This window comes from Triturus cristatus, chromosome 4_2 (genome assembly GCF_964204655.1).
Source record: "Triturus cristatus chromosome 4_2, aTriCri1.1, whole genome shotgun sequence".
Lineage (NCBI taxonomy): Eukaryota > Metazoa > Chordata > Amphibia > Caudata > Salamandridae > Triturus > Triturus cristatus.
In genome coordinates, this window is record NC_140586.1 from 885,575,716 (window position 1) to 885,595,584 (window position 19,869).

At 40.2% G+C, this 19,869-nt stretch overlaps 1 pseudogene across 1 annotated transcript in view; it reads right to left on the bottom strand.

Moving 5' to 3' along the window:
• Positions 1 to 3,064: 3,064 nt before the first annotated feature.
• Positions 3,065 to 19,869, bottom strand: part of LOC146835341 (uncharacterized) — a 66,527-nt pseudogene continuing 49,722 nt past the window's right edge. The window contains exon 3 of the transcript XR_014960722.1: positions 3,065 to 11,266. The product of XR_014960722.1 is annotated as an uncharacterized LOC146835341 (transcript). The remainder of the gene's footprint in view (positions 11,267 to 19,869) is intronic.

Here is a 19,869-nt window from a genome sequence, read left to right on the forward strand (position 1 = left end):
CTCATTATCTCATGCAGGTGTATTCTATATAATCCTGGTTTTCACCAGATCTCACGCTCTCTCATGTAAGGTGTAGTTTAACTAATTCAGGTTCTCCTCAGATCTCTCATTATCTCATGCCAGGTAATGTTATCCTGGCTCTTGGATCTCAAATTATCTAATGTTAGGTGTATTTTATCTAATCCAGCGTCTCCTCAGATCTCACATTATCTCATGTCAGGTTTATTTTATTTAATCCTTGTTCTCCTCAGATCTCGCGTTATTTCATGTCGGCTGTATCCTATCTAATCTTGATTTTTCACTCACTTTCCAGCTCTAGTCATTTTTTTCTCAGCATTGGTTATCTAGAACAGTATTTCATAATAAAATATAACCACGCCTGAAGTAATTTGAAATTCCTTTTTTTTTACACTGATGGTATTGAGATTATCTCCATTGTATGTTACACTTCACTGCATTTTAATATCAATTCAAAACAACATTTATCACCAAGAGTCTGTACAGTGTTAAAGATGGGAACCATCTGAAGATGGAGTGATCGTGGCGGAGCACTTCCGGTAAAGATGCAATGGAGCTGTTGTTCAATAATAGTTGTGTATGTGCTTTTTCATCTCATTTTCTCCTTGTATCATCACATCATAGCCTACTAGTTTGATTACAGGGCATTCTGCAAAGTGCATTGTAATCTACTGGGGTGGCTTAATGAGCAAATGAACAATGGTGGATTCAACCCAGATCTGTGACTAGGGGTGAGTGTCTGAAAAGTTTCAGCACTCCGTCCATCTTATTGTGTTTGTTATGCTTGCCATGGTATGCCCAGACATGGGTCCCTTGCTCACTTTGCCACTGGATTCAAGTTAGCCTGGCTGATGAGGGGTGATACCCTGAAACCGGTCCAGGATGCTTGTTTCCTGGCCTGGCAGTTCGGGCTGGACTGTTACCATGAGGAGCAGGGTCAAGACTGATGTGCATATGGTTGGGTCCAAACTGGGGTGGCGTGGTGAGCAAAAGAACAATGATGGATTCAACCAAGATCTGTGACTGGGGGCTGAGTGTCTGAAAAGTTTCAGCACTCCATCCATCATCCTATTGTTTTTGCTATATTGTAATCTACCCACAGGTTAATGTAGTTATAACACATACAACAGGCTGACAGTCAGGGATGTAAGAAGGAAGCAACACTCCGAACTACGAAGCCACAGAACATGGTGGGTGATTAAGGCTAGGAAGTGCATTCTTCCTCCAATCACTCCCAGACAAGTCCATCAGTTCCAGTAACCCATCCTGCCTACCCCAATCTGAAATTGTGTGAGACTTGTGACCCATTGAGTACTCGCAGTGTAGAAGTGCCCTCAGGCAACACTTCTCACATGGTACTTTGCTATTTTTATCAATGAACCTTCCAGCCAACACTGTATCCTTGTACATGCCCCTCCAAAACATCAACTCACATCTTTGCACTGCAGAGGCCAAGTGTCAATAGACAATTTCCCCACTGGACCACAAACTACATCCAGCCAATTATCTGCTGGTGCTGCTGTTTGCATGACTGGACAATTAGTGTTTATTGAATCCTTGCAGTGTGTCACTTGGCAGAGTGTGGGATAGGAGATTTGGGAAGGTACAGCAGCTGCTAGAAAGCATGCACTTGTGCCCGCCACACATGCCCTGATATGATGTAACTCCAGTGCTCTGTCCACCTTGCTTGTGCTGTCTGTACGCATGCAGCACATGGCCTGTCACCACATGCAGTCACTGTGCTGGTGCAGCATTATAATTATGCAAAGTTGACATCAACCCAAACATGCCCACAAAACTGGCCAACCACACCCTTCCAAAAATTAAGTGGCCCCTCAATTTGCAAGACATGGGGTAATACCGTAAAGACTGTTTTAAAAGATTCACATGACTTGAGCCCCCACCATGTATGTTGAAGTCACTCTAAATACATCTTGAGAGATCAGACACTTGAAGTCTTTGCTGAATACTACACATCACCTTCTGATGGGAATGCTGCACTTATGGATATGTTTGGTTAGATTTTTTGAAAAAATACATATCTACAGTAAAATGTGTTCTTTCCGTTCCCTACCATATACCCAGGAATATTTTCTTGGTACTTTCTCTTATATTGATCAGGATTGATACTACATCACAAGCCTTTCTCATAATGAATTGCTAAGACGTTTCCTACCAATGTACTAAATTTATGGCTACATGTATCTCACATTTGGAGCACTGACAGGGTTTTCTCATTCATTGTCCTGTGTTTTGGCTGAGGGTGTAAGGCCTTTTCTTCAGGTCTTCCAACCAGAGTAGTAGTTGGCAGTCGCTCCAGAGTCCAGAATGTAGAGGGTAGAAATGGGCAGTACAGGTGATTGATATGGTTATTTGTCCATAATACTACTGGGTCCTTAGTGCTTTGGCTAACAGACGCTAGTCAAGGCTCCTTTTTAGTTCTTGACTCTTTAATAATAGTGGCTGTGGACAAGCAGGTAAGTCTGAAAGTAGAAATGTCAGTGAAAACCGCCGAGCAGTTGGGGCTTGACACTTAGACTCAATCTCGCATGTGTCTTCACTGTGCCAGGCTAGAGCCAAGCTCAACAGGTACTTTTTCCCCATTGCTTTTGCCAATCTTGATCCTTTGGCTGTGCTTTGGCGAGCTAATTGACAGTAACAGTGAGAAAATATCATTCATCAACTCAAATGCATGACAAATTATTAATAATAATAAAATATTTTATTATTTGTTTCATTAGCATTATTAGAATAAAGTTAAATCCCAGGTCAGGAAAACTAGTAGCTCATAAAATAAAATTGTCTATTCCTTCATTAGAAACCTGCAGTCCATCCACTAAGTAGACACACGATATATGGTGAACAATAGAAAGAGACCGGCCCGGTGAATACAGAAAATAAAAGCAGCTAATCACGGTCTCAGGACTGCTAAGAAATGGATTAATTTGAATATCTTGTTGACTTTCACATAACGTCAGAAGGACAAATTCAGCAACTCTCTACAAAGCATATTAGTTGGTGCATCAAGACATAAATACAAGGCACGTTAGAGTGTGTTTAATATTTTCAAGGAAAACAAGTTTCAGTAGTGTTTTCGATTCCAACATCAGTTCTAGACAGCTACACATCACTTGAGCTAGAGGCTCACTTTTATTACAGAGCCCACAGTTCTTTATATAATTTCTGGCCGTTATTCTATTTCCATAGAATCATCGAGACAGTAGTTATAAAAAACTAAATCTTAGTGCTATGGAACCAGAGTGGTTCTCTTAACTTTAAGGGCAGGTGTAACGTAACTGCCACATAGTTTTATAACTAATCTGGCATTATGCAGCAGGCCTAGGTTCAGACTGAAAGAGTTTATAATCACCACATGCTATTGCTGCATTTTAAAAGTTGAGTGATTAGTAGAGTGTTAACATCCCCTAAACCATAATTGGCAGTAGTAGAAGAAACATATTACATCCATGTGTTGGAAATAAGCTTCGAGTGTGTTTTCTCATCAGAAAAAGTGCTTGAAAAATTCACCTTCATATCTAGTAGTAAGAAGTGCACTGGTTGCAATGGATTGTTACAAAATATTAAGAAAGTTTACCGGGGCATATTTTTTCACGTTTTATAGTTTGGCACGTCTGAGTTTTATATAATTTGAGCAAAGCATAACTAGTGGAATTTTTAGATTTCTGGAATACAAGGAGATCGTTTTATGGACAAGGACAACTGCACCGCTGAGTAAGTATCAGAGGTGGTAGGTATCAGAGTTTAAGTCTCCAAAGAACACTTGCATTTAAAAGAAAATCCAAAACCACACTGTTAGTTTAGGTTAAATTATCTGCCAAATCATTCAGCTTGTTACACTATTCCAGTTTATCGTTGCCACAAGACATATCAAAGAGTACATTAAACTTCTTATGTCTTTGCCCCCTCACCTATGGACAGAATGTGCAACCTTCAGAGAATTTGTTGAAGAATCAGAAGAATAAAACTCAAAAAAGGTAGCAAAGAAACATCCCTGCTTTGCTCCATTAGTAGAGTTCATACGTTTGGTCAGTTGATTATTAGGCCCTACTCGTACCTGTATCCAGCTTTCAATATGGTGATCTGTAAGAAAGTGTAACAATAACTGAGAAATATCTGAACTGTGTAGTTCTGCCAAAGCCTAACTCAAGCACCTTACTGAATGCAGCCATATAGTCTTTGAACCATGTATAAAGTTTGTCATCCGTAATGAGTATTGTGTATTTACATCGCAGCACTGCAAAAGCTAACATATTATTAGTGGTGGGGTATGTCATTGTGAAAAGGAAAGAAATCCTAGTGACTCCAACCATTCTTGGTTTCAATAAATGTTAGTAAATCTTCTAGCATCGCTACCAAGAAGGGTTATGAATCAGTAGTTTTTTATCTCTTTAACATATCCCTTTTAAATTTCAGTGTATCATAGCGTCACACTAGGAATCTAGAAAAAGTCCTGAAGAGAAAATAATTTTGTGGAACCTAATTAACATTTCAATCTATAGTATTTACAGTCTCCCAAAACTTTTTCTTGTTTCTTTCGCTTTATAACGATAAAAAGGTCCTGCCATGTACATTTTTTCCATCTGGTGCCTAATAACTTCCAAGGTGAATAGATTATATACTTCTCTTTTTATGCTCGTTTGTTTTTACATTGATATATTTACTGTCGTTTATTTAGAATTGTAATATGTTTTCAAAGGGTTTTCTTAATTTCATCTAATAAATGATTGTATCAAAGTTTAATGTATGGCGCTGGAGAAACTGAAGTTGTTACAGTATGTTTAGATACTCATAAATCGTAAATCAGGCAAAATCAGAGAAACTGAAGTTGTTACAGTATGTTTAGATACTCATAAATCGTAAATCAGGTTCTTTCCAATAAGCATTGTCCTTCTAGCATCAATTCATTTTTCTTTTTACAAATTGGAAAAAAATAGGGTTATTGTGATACTCATAAATCAAACCAGGTAAACTAATTGTTTGACCCCTTCAGTTTTTTTATTAGATAGCATTCATCCTACCGGAAATGTGTTTATTAGCTAGAATAAAAGTAACACAGCCATAGAAAATTACGTCAGAAAGGGCTCCCTTTCAAGCCTGGCACTAATTATAAACCCTTTAAAGAGGTGAAAAATGGGTTCCAGTAAAAAGAGTCTAATCTCATGCAGTCGATCACCTCCATGAGTAATGTATATAAGCTGATGGACAATCGCTTTTTGAACACCTTTTAACTGCATACAATTGACAGATATATGAGTCGATGTAGGCAGTATCTTTTACCATGTGTTTTCTGAAGTGTAAGCCTTCATTCTAATATGCCACAGAGGAATACTGTTCCTTATTTGAGTCTAAAGAGAAATTATCATGAAATAGCTTTAGACCAAAGGCACCAGCATTATTTTTATGATACTACCCACATAACAATAATTTAGGCTCAATCATAAGTCGTTAGAGTTCCCTACTTTTAATGGACACAGAAGATAAATACATTTTTAATTAGTAAATGGTTATTTCTCTATTGCATTCAAAGACCGCCTGGATGAGAACAGGAATTATCACTTCTGACACACTTTGTCCCTCTACAGTGGATGCTGTTACACCAGTACTCGCTAGTTGCAACGTTTCCCCTTGCTCTGCCATATGGACTTGATGAAGCTTTTATATTAAAATTTAAAAATGCAGAAAGCTGTATCAGACATACTCCAGATATTTTGAATACAAACAATCTCATGAATCTGAAACAACTTAACATCTTTCACATTAAATATGTTTTTAAAACAAGCAATATTTCAAGAGGGCAGTGAATTCTGTATAAGGAATGACCTATGGCAAAATCAACGGAGAAGGGGCTAGACCCTCTGCTCAGCACATGCCAGTGCAGTGGGAATTCTGTTTCAGTTTTTAAGATTAGATTCAACTAATAAGCCTTCAGACTTTAAATTCTCAGTTAATGTGTAGTTGCCTTTGGACCTGTTGTACACTGCATTTTTAAGGCATTTAATTGCTCAACAGTAATTGAGCTAGGGGTGTTACCTTTACTTAATAGAGAGAATGTTTCCATATCATTCTCACATTTAAAAATTATAGAATGATCATAGTTGAGGAAAAGGGTAGGGGACTCCGTGCTGGCCAGAAACCCAATATCGATCCACCATTGCAGAAAGGTCTGCAGTTCCGTGACAATGATGGAAACTTAATACTTCCACGTTACTCAAGTACATTTTCTGTTAAATTCAAATATTTCAATATCCTTGAATTTAACTTCGTAAATTGAGGTTAGCCTCTTTAAGAGGCAAATCATATTCTCATGATTAAAAATATCTTGCTGACCTATTGATACGTAACATGGGATGATATTAACTACCAAGCTAAAAACATACACATTTAAAGGTTGTTTTTCCTTTCAGTTTGAAATCAGGGTGTTTGATTTGATAAATCAATCTGTGTGAGCCAAATCCCATGATCTTCAACAAGCCTAAAGTCCTGTGTGAATAAAAAGTGGTACCAATATTGAACGGTACCAGTGACAGAATCATTGGTAGCTTACATAGTGGAGTTTTTAAACTAGCCAAGCGGCATAATCGTAAAAGTACACAGATCAATGTTTTATTTTGCCCTACTCAAAGAGAAACAGTTCCAGGCAAAACACTTTTTTGTATTCCTAATGTCAATGACCAAAGTGCCACAGATATGCCCAGACTTGGGACACATGCTCACTGCGCCATTGGAACCGAACTCTACCTTACTGATGACACCTAAGTAGGTTGAAACTTGTTTCAGGTTGCTTGTATTCTGCTTCAGGGGGCCCAGGCCTGACAGTTCAGGCAGGACCCAGGCTGAACTGCATATGGCTGTGCCCTGTCTGATGTGACATGGTGGGCAAAGAAATGTTGACTGGGATGAAGCCAGAGTAATTTCCAATTGTTTAGATTAGCTCACACATTCCTTCCAACACTGTCATGTATTTTTCAGACTGAACTAAAAACCAGTCCGACTCTGTCTTTTAACTGCTGTCCAATGTTCATACCTTCTTTTGCTCTCCTGTCTGTAAGGGCTTGTTCCCTGACCTCAGGCGGACTCATTCCTAGTTAGGAATCCAGTTCTAGGTTGTACTCTTTGAATGACTTTGAGGGACCCCCTCCATTAGTCTCACCTGTTGGCAGATATTTGTAATGTACTACCAGAAGTTTTGCACACCTGTTATGGCTAGAGAGAACACAAGTCAGAATGTTTAGGGAATTATAATCTCTCTTTCATATTGTGCCAGAGTATGCTTCTCTCTGTGCTTTAGAGATCACTATTATTGGCAGCTCATTTGCTGCCATTAATACTGATACCTCAAAAGATGTCATTTCACAGTCCCTCTCCAGCTACAATAATTTTGATAATTTCAGGTGTTTTGCTCCACATTCTCGCACTTCGGATCTCATTCTCCAGGGGTGATGAAAGTAGTCGAGATTCAGACAGTCACCCAGGAGGACAACACTGGGGAATTTATAAGAAAGCAAAAGAGAAGGGATTGTTTGTGGGTAGCTGGAGGGGAAATGGAGGAGTGTGGAAGAAAAAACTAGAACAGGGAGGAGACGTAGGGTGGGAGTGAAGATCAAAGGGGAGAACAGGCGACAGAAGGTGCAGAAATACAGCAGAAGAGAAAAGAGAGGAGATAAGAAGCAGTGCAGCAGGGAAGAGAAAGGAGCTGATAGTCAGAGTGGAGCAGAATGGAGGAGAATGAAGGTGAGAGACAGACCATCTTATGCTATCCCGGCACCAAATAAAGGCCCTATAAAAATGAGTTTGACTCCACATCTGCATGGTTCCATATAGGTCATTTCCATACGTAGAGGTGGCCAGAGCACTAAAAACTGAGTTTTGAAGCCACATATATTAATAAACATCTGTTATTAAGCGCCAAGATGCCCACAGTAGAACGTACACTTTACAAATACTCATTCTTACTTTCAAGCTGTGAAGAGTCCAAAGGAGGCTCTGGCAGAGGTTGACAATATTGCAAATCTATGCTAATCTCAAACAGGAAAATCCAAACATGAATTCTACCATAATCACTGTAATTTGACACATTTTGAAACGTTTATTTGGCATGTCCTGAGCATAACTTTAATCTTCCCATGTTGATTGAGATTAGTTTTAAACCTGATGTTTATCTGCCATTCAAAACAATGATAATATTTTCCCTTGCACGAGTTCTCTCATGTGCTGTGATACTGAATTTATGACAAAACTTTCTGACATTCTGAGCACGGATATGGTTTTTATCCCCAGTGTGGGTTCTCTCATCTGCAGTGAGATAACGTTTGCAATTTAAGACTATCTGTCATTCAGGACATGGATAAATATTTTCTCCATTGTGGGTTCCCTCATGTTGAGTAAGATTAATGTTGCATCTGGAGCTTTTCTGACATTTAGAGTATGAATTAGGTTTCTGTCAAGACAGAGTGTATTTTGTGATGCTGATTAACGCTATTTTTGCACCTAAAGAATTTGTGGCATGCAGAGCATTAACAAGGTTTTTGCCCAGTGTGGGCTCTCTCGTGTCTTTTGAGATTGCCTTTCTGATTGAAGCTTTTTTGACATTCTGAACACTCATAAGGTTTTTGCCCAATGTGGGTTCTCTCATGTGCAGTGAGATGACTTTTACAACGGAAGCTTTTCTGACACTCAGAGCATTGATATGGTTTTTGTCCAGTGTGGGTTCTCTCATGTATATTAAGATTACTTTTGCAACTGAAACTTTTCTGGCATCCAGGACATGGATAAGGTTTTTCTCCAGTGTGGGTTCGTTCATGTTGAATAAGATTACTGTTACATATGAAGCTTTTATTACATTCTGAGCATGAATAAGGTTTTTGACCAGTGTGTATTTTGTGATGTTGAATAAAATTGGTTTGGTGACGGAAGGTTTTGTGGCATTCAGAGCACTTATAAGGTTTTTCTCCAGTGTGGGTTCTTACGTGTAAATTTAGATTGGATTTATGACAAAATGTTTTCTGGCATTCAGGGCACTGATAAGGTTTTTGCCCAGTGTGGGCTCTTTCATGTAGTTTGAGATAGCGTTTTTGACTAAAGCTTTTCTGGCATTCTGAGCATTGATAAGGTTTGTGCCCAGTGTGGGCTCTCTCATGTAATTTGAGATTGCCTTTCATACTGAAGCTTTTCTGGCATTCTGAGCACTGATAAGGTTTATCCCCAGTGTGTGTTCTCTCATGTTGAGTGAGCTTAAATTTATGAGTAAAGCCTTTATGGCATTCAGAGCACTGATGAGGTTTTTCACCAGTGTGGGTTCTCTCATGCTGAATAAGACCAATTTTCTGACTGAAGAATTTCTGACACTCAGAGCACTGATAAGGTTTTTCCCCAGTGTGGGTTCTCTCATGTATATTGAGATTGGATTTTTGACTGAATGTTTTCTGGCACTCGGAGCACTGATAGGGTTTTTGTCCAGTGTGACCTCTCTCATGTAGTTTAAGATTGCCTTTATGATTAAAGCTTTTCTTGCATTCAGAGCACTGATAAGGTTTCTGCCCAGTGTGTGTTATCTGATGTTGAGTGAGATTGCCTTTCTGATTGAAGCTTTTTTGGCATTCAGAACACTGATAAGGTTTAAGCCCAGTGTGGGTTCTTTCGTGTAGAGTGAGATTTGATTTCTGACTGAAGCTTTTCTGGCATTCAGAGCACTTATAGGGTCTTTCCCCAGTATGGGTCCTGTCATGTTTAATGAGAGTATTTTTGCAACTGAAGCTTTTATGGCATATATAGCATTGATAAGGCTTTTGCTGAGTGTGGGTTCTCTTGTGTAGAGCGAGATTAGATTTATGACTGAAGCTTTTCTGACATTCAGAGCACTGATAAGGTTTTTCCCCAGTGTGTGTTCTTTCATGTTGAGTAAGATTGCATTTATGACTGAAGCTTTTCTGACATTCAGAGCACTGAAACGGCTTTTGTCCAGTATGTGTTCTTTCATGTTGAATTAAACTGACTTTGAGATTGAAGCTTTTCTGGCACTCAGAGCACTGATACGATGATTCCCCAGGGTGTGTTCTCTCATGTTGAGTGAGATACGACTGATAACTAACTGTTTCTTCGCAATGAGTGCACTTACAAAATGTCTTTCTGGATTTAATGTCTCCAAATTGGGGTTTATCTTGGATATTTCCCATGGTATGGCTGAACTGTATTCCACAGTCAGGACATGTTTACATAATGTTCATCCTTAACCTCTCAAAGACCCCACAAGTATTCTTCTTAACACATGTATTGAACCATGATTGCTTCTGTCAGGAGTTCACAAGTGGTCACATCTGTAGGCTGCCTTTCCAAGTCATCCTGAAAACCTTCTTTAAACATTCCTATACACATATGATAGTTTGTTTTGTGATTGAAGCTTTTAGTATTTAGGACTTTATATAGCACTGATAAGTTCTTTGCCTGGGGGTGAGTGATTACAAGTTACATTTTTACACGCATGAATTGGCAGGAAGGTAGTATATGTTAGGATATTATTATGCACCATTAGTAGCAGAGCACAGGTAACTTTTATTTCTCATTTACACACGTCACACAGTAAGGGCGTCACTGAGTCGGAAGGTTTTGTCCAGTTATAAGAACCTGGATAATCTCCAAGGATAGAGATGGTGGAGAGGATTGTTTCACACTTGATATGATGCTCTGGTGTCTTTGCATTCCTAAGATCATAAAAAGATCTTTAATTATCAATTTCTTTTGTATTGTGTGTGTTCTCAGATCCTGACTCAGATGGGACATGTGAGTAAAACGTTTTTTTCATATTGAAGTCGATGGTCTTTCTGAGAAAGAGTTCACAGTTCATGCACTGCTATAGTTTTTCTCAGCATTATGTCTGTGCAGCATTCCTTGTTTGCCACAAAACTGAATTTATAACATAGGTTAGGTGATTCTCATAAGCCAGATTTTCTGTTGCTTTGGGTGTTACTTTTCTCCAATTTGCACTGTTGCTTAAATCATAAGATGTATACTATAACTTGAAATATTCTTTCAATTAGTCTGTACTTTGGGCTTCAATATGCATGTGTATATCCTTTACAGGTTAAAGGCAGTTCTGGCTCCAAAACTCCAGAGATCTTGGCAGCATTTCATTCTTTGAGCTCTGGGGCATCTTAAGTTCTTCCAAAAAAGTACTGTTTTTGATACAATTTTTTTAATAACTGGTTTGCTTTTTTGGCAAGGGTTCATTCACCTGTAGGATTAAAAACAGAGATGTCACTAAATGTAAACTGGTACAATGAAATAACATGTAAGAGCTGTTTGAATGTTAAAAAGTACCATATTTTGAGACGGCAGGCATTCCAAGTACAACCTATATGTCTTTTATGATTTAGCTGTTTTATGCAGTGGACGACGAGCTGACATCCACCGCAGTGCTAAAGAAAATCCTTATGATGCTAGCAGGAAAAGGATTTTCTTTAAAAAAATAAAGGGCCTGATTCAGATCTTGCCGTTCTGTCCGCCAAAATATAAATTCCATTATGTCCTACGGGATTTATATTTTGGCAGACAGGATATTCGTCACCACTGTGATGAAGTAACCCGTCCACCGAGATCTAAATCAAGCCCAAAGTCTGAAGGAGGGAAAAACTTCCATCACATACTGAGGTTTTTTTTGGTTTGTTTGTTGCACGTTGATACATAATCTATGGTTTCCTGGATCCACAGGATTTCGTTTTCTGATACACGGACAGTAAGGATTCAGTCAATATGCCAACCCAAATCAGACACACCATAAGCCCTTATTGTTCTTTCTGGATAGCAAGCCTGCAACGGCTGTGGATAAACACACAGTCCATGTGCACCCTGTGAAGGCCACCCACCACACAGCAAACTTCTATTGATATCAGTGGTGCAAAACTCCGCTCTAACCACTTGCCTTATACATAAGGTTTTTATGAGGTGTAACCAGAGGGCTTGTTGAAAAACGTTTGAATAAACAAAGTTTAGCCAGAGTGTTTGTTGAACACTGTCAGAATACACATTAAATAAGGTTTAGCCAGAGAGCTTGTTGAACATCCTTAACGTGAACAATAAGCATGAAGAGGCAAAAAGACCTTGCAGCTACTGCCGGATTGTTTTGCAGTATTCTTTTCATTAAGACAAGGACTGCGGCACGTAGTAACTAATCACATGGAAACCTTGCTTGTTAGTAACTAATAATAGTGTTACAGGAATTTATTTGTATAAGAGAAATTATCACCGTTTAATGGCACATTTGTAAGACAGAAGAACATTCTAGGTGTTGCTGGTCTACAGCTGGTGAGGAGAGATAACTGCAAAACAGTTACACTAAGAAATAGAGTTGAAAGAAGTTGTTCTGGTCTCACATTTAGGAAAATGTACAATATTAGGGAAGGAGTTTGACCATAAGCAGTCACGCACTGGATGTAAAGATGAAATAATGAAAAATCAATCAAGATTCCAAACTGGTCCTTCCGACTAGGCTACCCTAGAAAGAAACTATGTTTACAGATACTGGGGACCATGGATGGCCAATGAGAACATAGGCCAGAGGCTGTTACAAATCCAAAATAAGTTCTAAAGACTGATAAAAACGAAACATGGCTGAAAAAAACGACACAAATTAGTTTAAACATTACCACAAGTCTCTAAAATAACCTCATATAACAAGTAAACTGTTGTATGAATGGAGAATTTTAGGACAGTAACTTAAAAAAAACAAATTACAGAACCCAGTATGTTCCACTTCATCAGGTCACTTACCATCACAAGAGCAGCTGCACATTATACAATCTAAAACCTCAACTTTGCTGAAATCAGCTATTTTCAGGAAATATTGACTAGTGTTTAAATGGGAGACACACTGACTAATTACATTGCATCACAGGAAGGGTTACTACTCATTGTATCTTTTATTACAACAGACTCTGTAGCTACCATCACAGAGCTTCCTCTGTTCCCATAAAGAGAAAGCAGAGGTATCTGCATCAACAGGGCTCAGCTGCTCCCACAACATCATGTGGGGTTTGTCCTAAGCTCTTCTGCGCTTGGTGGTCGGTGTCTATGGTACATGATAAATACTTTATTTATATTTAAAATATGAACTATACTGTATATTTATAGATATAATGAAGTGGGGTCCCACATCTGCTATTAACAGTAGTATGTTCTACTTCTTTTAACCACATTTTAAACACTCTCTCTCCCTCTCTTTCTATATATAAGGTATAAGTGACATTATTGGCGGGTAAGATAATAACATCTCACTTAACGTTAAAAAAAAAACTTGAAATTCATTGAATAAAACAAAGTTTAAATTGAGGTTCTAGTTAGGCTATAAAGTCAGTCATAGAGTCATGTTTTAAATCCAAAAACACTGAAATTCACCAGTAATATTTTACTGAGCTAACTACAACTTGCGCCCCTGCCATGCACATCATGCATTACTTCACTCATGTCATTTTTAATGACACCATTGATGACATCACTGATAACTCAGATTACATCATTGATGATACTACTGATTACATCCTTCAAAGAATGTGATAGTTTAGTATATGTTTAACACACTGGTAGGTACTCAGAAAGGTACATCTAGACCTAATTTTCTATAGCCTCTTTACTGCTACTGGGTGTAAGCTTTTGCAACAAGCTTACCCTCCTAATGGGTCTTGGGTGTATGAAGGGAGTAAGCACTTCATGAATGGTTGAGCACAGGAAAACACAGTGCATAGTTGAGACTTGCTGACTCGTGTCTCATTGATTGCCCACAAGAGCTTGGCTAAAAGCTTTACAGGGGGAAGGATGTACGTATTAAATGCTTACTCTGGTTGACGCTTTCCAATTGAATCTGCCGAGACTGATATGCCGGTACGAAATACGGGTCCGGTCTAAGATGTGGGTGACTGTCCCACCTCACTAGCGCCGTTTGTGCCTTACTCTTGCCAAACAGTTGTTTGTGGTGCTGCATAATATTCAAGCTCTTTGTTGGAGGAAGAATACTTTTTAGAAATCTTTTGTCAACCCTGGACCATATAAAAGATATTTGATAGACACAGCTTGTGGTTCTTTATTTTTACAATTTATACAAAAATTTAAAACACTTTCCATAGGAGCTCTTCTCGTTTTGGATGTCCTGAAGAAGCCTGCCACGGGTTAAACTCGTTGGCTGTATTGGCTGTCCAGTATAATATCTGAAATAAAAGATCGAATATTGAAAGATTTCCTCTCGACTCATGTGTGTACGTCCAGCATTTATGCTTTCAACATTTTAGAGTATGTTTATGTTGCCTCTCAGAGATTTTTCTGTGGTTTTATGGTGGCAAACCATAATTTGAGGTGGACAATTGTAAACTGTTTTGTGTGCTTGTAAAAATACTTTAGACTACATGAGATTGTGCGATAACTAGTTCCCCTGGCCATCATTGTTCGATTAATTTGCTATTTGCAAAGTGTTCGGTACAGTGTTAAGGCTGTGCATAGTAGGCCCTTCACAATCTAAGGGGCCTTTTGGGTGTTGACGGAGTGGGCTCTCTGTGGAGGGATTTTGCACAGGGCAAAGACTGTTCACAGTAGGTACTTTCCTACCTATGCCTGGTTCATTGTTCACAAGAGGCTGGTAATCCACAAAGGATTTGTTACAAAACAAAGGAAGTGGCCACCTAATGGGGCTTAGGTGTCTGGAGGCAGTGGGTTTTTCATGAAGAGTTGGTCACAGGGCAAACTTTGTGTGCAGCAGAGACTTGCCCACGCATATCTGTTGACTGCACACATGAGGGTGGCTATCCACAAACTGTTTGGTACAGGGCAAAGGCGGTGTGTAGGAAAAGCTTGGTTCACCTAAGGAGGCTTGCTTATGTGAAGGTATTTATGATTTACATGATTCTGTACTGTATTCTGTGATTTAGTATTTACTTTCATATCTGAAATGCTGTACTGGTTTATAAAGTAATTTGATTGGCAGTATGTTGGATGATGAAATCCAAGATGTCATCAATGTCATCAATGATGTTATTTGAGATATCATAAGTGAGGTCATCAGTTAGGTCATTGAATTTACCATAAGTGATGTAATATTTGAGGTCATAAGCAGTGTATAGCGGGGGCACACGTTACAGTCAGATCAGATCAGTACAATATAACTGGAAAATTACACAGGTGTTTTGGGTATAAAACATGACATTATCACTCACATCAACACCTAAATATAACATCACTTAAAACTTTGTTTCAATTAATTTCGAGGATTTACTTTTCAACGCACAGTTAGATATTATTACCAACAATAACGTCACTTTAACATTTTTTTTCCAGTGAATTTCTTTTTAAAAAAAAAATAATATTCAACCAAATGCCCAACTGCCAATGTACTTCGCCCAATCCCGCTTGAGCGGCCAACCTCTCACTGCGCACAGACTTTGAATACGTGCAGCAGAGATTGGCAGGTCAGGTCCTGCACCCAACCCTACGATGGCCAGTCAATCCCCTCCTGTGCGCCACGGTGGGTTGGCTACAGGGCCTAGACTTCAGCCAGGCCGTGCAATTACTTCTACAAAGACAGCCTACCTCAGGCTGTTGATGGCCTCCGGCACAGTAGGGGTTGGCCTAAGGCCAGAACCTGCGCCTAACCACCCCAGTAGACAACCATCCCTTCCAAAATCACATTTAAAAAACAGTATTTATTTATTTTTACATTTATTCCATGGTAATGCTGTGGTACCAACACCCAAGCCACACTTTCATGGTACTGTGGTACTTTGCAAGCTTTCCTCTGTGAAGTTTGCACTATACAATGGTACTATGAAGATGAAGCTTGTGCGGTTGCTCTGGTAGGAGTACCAGTGGCCCAAAAAATACAACCTATTTTTGGGCCCTGGGGGTCCCTCTGGACTCCCCACCAGTGCTAGGAGGTTAGGGTGTCCCTATTATTCCCTTTCTAACATTTTTAAAACATTTCTATGACACAGGGACCGTCCCTGAGTCATGAAATTGCAGCTGCAACATTTTCTCTGGCTTTGCAGACAGTCAATCAGATTGCCCTGTACCGTATGAAGGAAGAAAGAGCTCTCACAGCTAATCAGAAGGCCCTATTCTTTGACTTTTACGGTACTATAGTACACCCGCAGGACCTTCTGTCTGCATATACCAATTTTTAGCCCTTTCATGAACAACCCAAAGACCAACAGATTTCTCATAAACAGCTGAACGGATTTACACCAAATAACGAAAAATTTGGTATAATTCAATTAGGCCACTTTTCTGTAGCCGCAACGGAATTTTCGTTAACGTTTAACATGGAAAATCAATGTTTTGGGCCACATATTTTTTTATCTTGGCCTCCGCTAGATAAATCACCCCAGAACTTCCTGGGAGGGAGCTGGGGTAGTGGAGCGATCACTCCAATACCATCGTATCGTGCAAAAAAAAGTCCTGTTTGTGTTTTCATGACTTTTTAACAAATGCATTTGTTTATGCACACATGCATGCATTTTAGTGGTATGTGTGTATGTGTACAAAGGAGACGGCCTAAAAACACAATGGAGTGCTTGAAAACAAAGAAAAAATAGCTGTGCAAACCGGGAGCAGTGTAAGGAGACATGTACTTGGTCCATGCGCTATGGGAGGGCCAAACACAAGAAGCAGGCATGACGCCTGCATGCCACGACTAATGGCACCATAGAAAATGTTTTACCAATGGCAAGAGATCGGCAGCCTGGAGCCCACGGATAAAACACAGCACTTCTCTTCAAGATAGCCCTTCTGCTGTCTAGCAGAGACCTAAAAACAATAGATTTTGCACAGGTGAAACCTACTGGCTTTGCCAATGCTTATTGTATTTAGAAAAGGGGAGATTAAGTGATTTATCCTTAATCACAAAATGTGGAACTGAGGCCGAGGCTCGGGAGATGATATGGTGGCCTTTCGGGAGAGGATGTGGCGTAAGGGTCAGCGCTCCTGACTATGGAGCTGATAAACCGGGTTTTAGGAAAATCACTTAATCTCGCCGTGCCTACAAAAATGAATGTGTCCATGTGTAAAGTAACTGGTACTAATATAAAATTCTCGAATACCTTTTGGGTGGTTTTGGAACTAGACAGATCTGCACACAAAAAAGTAAATGGTGCTAATGTAAAGCGCTCCAAAACCTTCGGTGTTATTGGCGCTATATAAAACTGGTAGTATTGAGAACGTTGATGTCAATATGAATAACAATACATTCATGTATAAAAAACAAAATCGCATCTCTATTATTGAATTCACCCACCATAAACACTCTTTGTCAAACCTGACTCAGAAATACGCAGTTAGGAACGCCCTGAGACTTAGGCCTGAGGTTACTAATTGGCAGGTCACAGGTGGGGTAGCTCGCAGCCGACAAACATGTGAACAGGAAACCCCAGATCATTCCCACAGATGGACGCAGCAAGACCACAGGTCCAGGGAGATTGGCCCTAATAAAGCACAAATGACTGGAGAGATACATGCTCTCCCAAAAAACCATAAAGTTAGATGGCACATGAAGTTAGGAACACATAGCCAATGGGAACATAGTACAAGCAGTGATTACCCACCCATGCCGGAGATCTGGACACGTTGCCCACTAGCCGCATTGTGACCATGCAAGGTCGAGGCCCACCTGGATTCGTCATCCAATACAATAATTTATGACTCCAAAGATAGCGGTTCACATTCCTTACCAAAAAAGGATGACCGGAACGGTTTATGGCATTCAATGTACTGTACATAAGTTAATTTCAGACCGGATGTAAACTGAGACAGTCTTCAGACTCCGCGCCTTTAACTGTTTACTGACCGAAGCATTTCATTAAACAAACTGTCTCTGTTTTGCCAAACGCCTCTTGTTTTTTGTTTTTTTCAAGGTAATTCATATTCGAACAACATTTTGGCGAGCTGGCCAGGAGCTGATTGGTACCTCAAACCCGACTGCAGCCAAAGGAAGGAGATCCTTCCTGGACAGATTCCCATTTGCATATCAAGGAAGGCGAGCAGACACCGCAATTGATTGGAAGTCGTGAAGAATCTGCGGGCAGAGGTCCATCCTGAAGCCGCTGTCACAGAGGGACTACATCAGAACATTAGTAATAGCATTAGGCGTGTAGCAAACTAGGAAGAAGCGTAGAAAGATAACCTGAGCGCCCTGTCACGGACAGAAATCTGGCATATTACCTATTTCATATGTCTGACCTGAGTAGTCACAAGGCGGCCTCGGAGACGATCGCGCGGAACGAAAGGTTAATATTTATAGGTTGCGTGACGCAGATGGTACGCTTAGCTGCTGGGTGTGATACAGGTTGTGATTGAGTCGGCATCTCAATCTTATTTTTTTGGGCTGAAAGGGTTCCTTAGTGCCACTGGTTTCTTAACACTGTATGTATCTGAAAGAAGTGAAAGGGGTTGGTCGATTGGATAGCTGGGATTGACACAGTTGGTATGCTTGGCTCCTGGTTGTGTTACAGGGTGCAATTCGGACATTAGGGGAAAAGATTTGGACCTGGGAGATTAGGCATAGCTTATATTTGGGCCAGAGGGGCCTGTGGTTCTCAAATTATTCCCTTTTTCCGCAAACTACTGTTATTGTCTTTGTCCCAGAGATGATATTGACAGACTAGCAGGCTCATTTACCCCCGTTTACCCTGCAGAGCTTCCCCAGGTTGCAGGATGGCATGCGCTGGAGTGAGCTATGGGATTTGTTTGCAGGATGGCATGCGCTGGAGTGAGCTATGGGATTTGTTTGACAAAGTCATAATATTTTCTCTGTTAGTCTTTTATTGTTTAGATTGATGTATGTCATATGTGATGTAGTGGTGCTGTTAATTACTGCAAACTGTGTTTTGTCTTAAGTATTGTGCTTTTGTTGATGACCCAATGTCTCATAAAAGGGTACTATTTCTCACAAACTATTTGATGCCCAAAAGCAAAATCATTCAGATACTATTTTTATTGACAACTGCACATTTTAGGAGGAGCCTTAAGGCAGCCCGCATGTGTTGCTCTGCGAGGCATGCTGTAGTGGTGCTGTGGAGTTTGAACATACCCATCACACACCCACCGCTTTTCATTGACTGCTTGGCCCACCTTTAAAAATTCCATAGTTTTCCTTGGTGAATAAAGTACTGTTGTCCCACCTTGTGGCTGTTTAGTTTCCACCATGGCGACTGGCCATGCAATATGGAGCCTTTCGATATTGGCCATATGTTTTGGTACAGCAAACTACTTTTTCTTTTGCCTCCGTTTGTTTTGTAACTTTCCTGTTTCACTTTGCTCCCGCCTCCCTCCGTTGTCCTATTCCCTTTGCTCCTGCCCCCCTCCCCGTTGTCCATGTTGGCTTAGTTCCTGCCCCACTACCCTGGGACTTTCTGTTGCCTATTACTTCCCGCCCCCCCCTTCCGTGCTCACCCATGCCAGCAAAGTATACCTGCCTGGGGAAGAGGTGCGGCATCTGTTTAAATCATCGCTATACAGGGCAGCTTTGCTCAATTGCAGCCACAGTTTGTTTAGTTTCCTACTGATTACTAGACTTGTTTTGTTTCCGTGAAGTCTTTGTTCCCACTCCCCTCCTGTTATCTGTGTTGTCTCTGTTCCTGCCTCCCTCCCGTTGTCCGTGTTCTCTTTGTTCCCGCCACCCTCCTGTTGTCCGTGTTGTCTCTGTTTTCACCCCCTCCGGTTGTCCGTGTTGTCTCTGTTCACACCCCCTCCCTTTGTCCAGCCACCCTCCTGTTGTCTGTTGTCTCCCACCGCCCTCACTTTGTCCGCGTTGTCTCTGATCCCGGCCCCTCCCGTTGTCTCTATTCCCTCTCCCTCCCATTGTCC